General features: G+C 42.5%; 1 pseudogene; it reads left to right on the top strand.

The window, feature by feature from the left end:
• Positions 1–1,028: 1,028 nt before the first annotated feature.
• On the top strand, positions 1,029–1,201 carry LOC115801647 (U2 spliceosomal RNA; annotated as a pseudogene).
• Positions 1,202–6,109: the final 4,908 nt, after the last annotated feature.

Genomic DNA, 6,109 nt, shown 5'->3' with positions numbered 1-6,109 from the left:
TCGGAGGCCTCTTTTTATAAAATGAGGATGACCAGAAATGTCATGGTGCTTGATAGTTTTCTTCCAAAGGCAGACAGAAAAAAAAAAAATCTTCTTCAATGAATTCATCTTTAAGTGGCTGTGGGAGAAAAATGCCTTTTAATTACAAACGCATTAACTAGGCTTGTTTATGGCACACGTTAAAGGAGTTTATAGGATAGTTGATCCCACCTCCAGTGCCATGTCCAGGGCAGGTCTTGACCCTGAGCTGAAAAGTAAAATGCCACACACTGTGGTCAGGGGAACAGTGATAAGTGCAAGGATCCAGGGAGGATTTGGGAGGTTGACTGTATGGTTGCTTGCTTGGTGTCTTTTAGTTTCTCCTTGCAACTTCTGCGGATAGCATTCGGCCTAGGAAGTGTTTTGATTCTACCACATGCCAGCATTCTATGTAACCCCACCTACTGCAGTAGAAAGAAGTCTATCTTGTGTATTCATACCATATATATAGATAAATCTATATGTCATACCATATACTCATCTCTCTATTATATATATACATATATGTGTATGTATAATAGATACACATATTTGATTATATATATATAATAGATATACATATAATCAAATGGCTGTGAGTTATTTGTTGGGTGTTTTTGTTTTGCTTTGTTTTTTTAAACTGGACCCAAAGAGAAAGGTAAGAAAAAGGTGCTTGGTTTATAGGAAAACAGGAAGCAATGGTTTACTTACCCTAACCCTAAAAGTCCTTCTGTTTTCTTTTATTTGTTTTTGGGGGTGGGGAAGGTAGTTGGTCTCCTTTCAAAATACCAACTATCTATCTGAGTCAGTCCTTATCAGCTTTTCTCAGCAAGACCATTCACAACTTCTCAATAATGGGAAACATAACAAGAAAGAAAAAAATTAATCTCAGGAGAAAAAAAGATATGGATTCAGAAGACTAAAACAATAGGCTTACTATAACAACACATCATTGATTAGATGCAGCAGGAAATAGGACTGGAATAATGGCTCAGGAATTACAGGAAAGAATCGCTTCCCGGCCTTTTGGCTACGATCAAGTGTAGTATCTGCTCTCATCAGGTTAATATCTGAGGACAATACAGTAAATGGAGCACATTTTTGGAGCTGGGAATTGGAATAGGACTTTGCTCCATTCACGCCACCCCTGGACCTGGTATTTTCCAGGAATGGTGTACCTCCTCTCATAACAACAAAGAGCAGACTTTGCCTTCCTCACCTTTTCTTCATCACTTTGCTCCTCTTTGCCCTTCCAGAGTGAGGTACTGTTTTTCTCGCGAGGTTTCATGCAGCCGTGGCTCCGCCCACCATACCTTCGCAGGGCGGTCTTGTTTCCTTTTCTCCCCATTTTGGTCTCGTCTGCCAACTTGCAGCCGGTGGGTGGCTCTCTTTAGTTTGAGTATGGCATTGACCTTTGCGGGTTTTTAAGCAAGTTATTGGTGAGTGTCTTCATTATTACCACTCTATGCTGTTGCTGTCATTGGCCCAAGGACTTTTTTCAGTAGCTCTCAGAGTGGCAGCAACCCCAAATCCAAGAGCTAGTTTTATCAGCTCTGTGGAAGTAACGTCTCCAGGTAACAGAAACTTCAGCCGCCCTACAGGCTCCGTGCTCTTCCCTAATTCAAGCCAGCCTGACCACCAGGTGGTTATGCCTTAAATGGTCGGTCCCTGCCATCCTGCCCCTCGGGGTGCCCTATGCCTGTGGTCTCAAGGAGCCGGGGCCTGCCAGCTCTTCCACATTTCCAGTCTCTTACCCCATAAGGCTCTCTGTATTCTCTTGGACCTCTTCTCCAACCCTGCTCAGAGTTCTGAAACCTTGTTCTTCTGATCAACCACCCTATTCTCAACCTCCTTCTCTTAAAAAGAAAAAAAAGAATTATAGGATAAAGCATCTGAGAACCCTGTTTCCTTAGGGTTTTAGGAAGCACTTCTATGGAGCTGTTTTATTCATAAAATATTTCATAATATTTTATCAGAAACATCTGGTTCTATTCCTTGACCCACAGATAGGGGAAGAGCTTGTGTGTCATGAAAACTGGAGGGAGGCTTGTGCATTTCTGGATCCAACAAGAACAAGAGTGGCATTGATCACTGCCCGCTCAGGTTTCCACCTTCTCACAGGCAACACCAAAGTGCATTTAACTCATTCGTGCGCTTACAATGATAGCTTAGAGGACAAGCTCAGGCTCCAGCCCATTACTAGCTGGGTGATGGCAATAAAGTCACTTAACCTCTCTAGGCCTCAGTGTCCTTACTTTAAAGCAAAAATGATACCAGTCCTAACCTCATAGGGTTTTTGTGAAGATTCAATAAGCTAATGTTGATGTGATGGCCATGATAAAGAACTGTTCATCTTTTATGCTGTGGGAACATCACTGATGGACAACCCCAGCTCTTGTTGTTTGGGATCCACTATAATAGATTCCCACAAGGCTGCTCCCAGCTAATGGCCAAGCATGATAGGGGAACAATTGCAGGTCATTTGAGATATGAGACCCCTTCCTCCCAAAGATGACTTTGGTTTAAAGACTCCCACTGACTTGGCAGAACATTTCTTGGAATTGCATTGCAGCTCGAAACTCTTTCTACCCAAGCTTCCGTCCTCCCTGTCTTCTTCCACAGGTGTCAGATGATCACTGTGGTAGGAAGACTCTTGCCACTTTCTACTACTTTCTCCCCTTTTATCTTTACAGGTTTTTCACCCACAATAAGCCCCTTTTTTTTTTTTTTAGAAGATGTTGGGGGTAGGAGTTTATTAATTAATTTATTTATTTTTGCTGTGTTGGGTCTTCGTTTCTGTGCGAGGGCTTTCTCTAGTTGTGGCAAGCGGGGTCCACTCTTCATCGCGGTGCGCGGGCCTTTCACTATCGCGGCCTCTCTTGTTGCGGAGCACAGGCTCCAGACGCGCAGGCTCAGTAGTTGTGGCTCACGGGCCTAGTTGCTCCGCAGCATGTGGGATCCTCCCAGACCAGGGCTCGAACCCGTGTCCCCTGCATTAGCAGGCAGATTCTCAACCACTGCGCCACCAGGGAAGCCCAAGCCTTTTTGTTTTTACCCCGTCTTAGTGTCTACAAACACAGATGGTAAAAACCAACATCTGGTATTCATAGATACACATATATGTACAGCTATCCCTGGTATGTAGTACATGCTCTATAAATAGTGCTTTTTATTATTAACGAATGGAGTGATAGGTAGCATAACCATGAATGCTCGTGGGAATTCAGAGAAGGGAAAAATCATTTCAAACCAAGACATTCAGAAAGATTTTGTAGGTGAGTTAGATTTAGAGCTAGCTGGAAGATTCTCTAAAGTGAGATTTGTTGAAGATTGGGGACAGGCAATTTGAGCTAGGAGAATAATAAAAGAAACACAGAGGCTGGGGAATGGAAATTCTTCTAGATTGGCTGGAGTGTAGGGTACATGTGCTGTTGTAATGCCATGTAAGTCTAGAAAAGTAGGTTGAGGATAAATTGTGGAATGGATTTATATGAGTTAATTCTGCTATTGTACCAAGCAACCCCCAAATCTCAGTGGCTTACAGCAACAGACATTTGTTTCTCATCTGTGTTCCCTGCTGGTGGCTGCTATGACTCCATATCATGTGTCTTCTCATCTTATTCTTCGACTCAGACTGAAGGATCTGCTCCTGCTTGGGAAACCTGGTTTCCCAAGGCAAAGGACTGGCCGAAACATATGACGGCTTTTGAAGCTTCTGCCAGAAACAAGCCATATGTCATATCTGCTTATATTCTATTGGCAAAAATAAATCATATGGCCAACCCTGACATTAACAGAGCAAAAGATACCCCTCCAACACAGGAAGCACTAAAAGTCACATTGCCATGAAAGAGGATGTATGGTCCTCTCTCAGGAAAGAGGGCTAAATAGTTGGTAACAATAAATCTATCTACTACAGGTGAGAAATCATTCAGTTGACCAAATATAAACATTTAATATCTTTTAGTAGGCTCGTGACACCATCAGCGTTGCCTTTGGATGAGATGAATCTGGAACAGGGGGAGTGGAGAGGAGAATAATACTGCTCCTATCCAGGAAGGAGATGATGACAGGCAGGCTAAAGTTGCGACAGCTGGAATGAACTGTGCCCTCTCTTCCAGAACCCAACTCCCTATTCTAAGACCTGATCAAGCAGATGAAGAGGAAAGTCACCTGTTAGGATGCAAAACAATGAAATCACTTTGTAAGTGTCTGGACATTGAGGGACGCAGGACCAATTCTCAGGTTAGGCCTCAGAAAACTATGAAAGAGAAGTCGGATTTGTCTTTAGAGCCTACTCTCCTTGCACCTCTCTCTTCACAAGATCCCACAATTTCCATCCCTATTGACCAAGCCCCAGCTCACAGTGCTCTCATTTTGTCCCCAAGATGCCCAGGTGTCCCCACCTGTGATCCCCCCCAGGCCCTCCCAGACCCTCCCAGGTGACACCCACTGCCTCTGTCCTGACCCTTCTGCTTCAACTCACCTTCTTCAGAGAACCACTTCACAATGTCATCCTGTCCTCAGGGCCTAGCTAGGCAACTGCCTAGCTGTTTCCTCTAAAAACACAGCTCACTGTAAAATGTTACTTTACTATCCTGTTCTGAAATATTTAAATTTTAAATGAATGCCTCAGATGGAGAATACCTTCACCTCCAAAAAGCAGCCTTTTATATAGGCCAGTTGAAGGAGAAATTCTTAAGCAAGGAAAACAATTAGGTCTTAAACCAGACCACACAGGCAAGTTCTCAGTGTGTTAGCATCCTAGCACCCCATCTCTGCCCCTTTCCCTACAGAGTACATGGAGTGTGTCATATACTGTTCCCTGGTCTACACAGAGTACAGTTTAACTAGATAATGCCAAACACAGCATTCTATTATCCTACAAATGCATTTTAATGAGAGTAGTAGATTCAGAGCCAGACACCAATGCCTGAACATTCCTGAACCTGTAATGATCATGCTGTGTGCTATTGTACAAAACTTCTGACAGGTGTTAATGTACTTGCTGTAATCCTCTCACACCATAGACAAACTTTCTAAGTCATTGTTTTTGATGGGAATAGAAAGGAAGGTCATGCCAGAGAAAAGAGCGACCCCAGGCCAGCACTGGTTTAGTTAGTATGTCTGGGCTAATCTTTTTATTTTTATTGTTTTTTCTTTTTATTATTATTTATTTATTTAATTTTTTTTTTTTACATCTTTATTGGAGTATAATTGCTTTACAATGGTGTGTTAGTTTCTGCTTTATAACAAAGTGAATCAGTTATACATATACATATGTTCCCATATCTCTTCCCTCTTGCATCTCCCTCCCTCCCACCCTCCCTATCCCACCCCTCCAGGTGGTCACAAAGCACTGGGCTGATCTCCCTGTGCTATGAGGCTGCTTCCCACTAGCTATCTACCTTACGTTTGGTAGTGTATATATGTCCATGCCTCTCTCTCGCTTTGTCACAGCTTACCCTTCCCCCTCCCCATATCCACAAGTCCATTCTCTAGTAGGTCTGTGTCTTTTTTCCTGTCTAACCCCTAGGTTCTTCATGAAATTTTTTTCCTTAAATTCCATATATATGTGTTAGCATACAGTATTTGTCTTTCTCTTTCTGACTTACTTCACTCTGTATGACAGACTCTAGACCTATCCACCTCATTACAAATAGCTCAATTTCATTTCTTTTTATGGCTGAGTAATATTCCATTGTATACATGTGCCACATCTTCTTTATCCATTCATCTGATGATGGACACTTAGGTTGTTTCCATCTCTGGGCTGTTGTAAATAGAGCTGCAATGAACATTTTGGTACATGACTCTTTTTGAATTATGTTTTCCTCAGGGTATATGCCCAGTAGTGGGATTGCTGGGTCATATGGTAGTACTATTTGTAGTTTTTTAAGGAACCTCCATACTGTTCTCCATAGTGGCTGTACCAATTCACATTCCCACCAGCAGTGCAGAGTGTTCCCTTTTCTCCACACCCTCTCCAGCATTTATTGTTTCTAGATTTTTTGATGATGGCCATTCTGACTGGTGTGAGATGATATCTCATTGTAGTTTTGATTTGCATTTCTCTAATGATTAATGATGT

This window comes from Delphinapterus leucas, chromosome 3 (genome assembly GCF_059928025.1).
Source record: "Delphinapterus leucas isolate spDelLeu-1000000601 "Yukka" chromosome 3, BTC_Dleu_Yukka2, whole genome shotgun sequence".
In the NCBI taxonomy this organism is placed as follows: Eukaryota; Metazoa; Chordata; class Mammalia; order Artiodactyla; family Monodontidae; genus Delphinapterus; species Delphinapterus leucas.
Note: the sequence above shows the minus strand (reverse complement) of the source record. Positions and strands in the feature narration are given on the sequence as shown.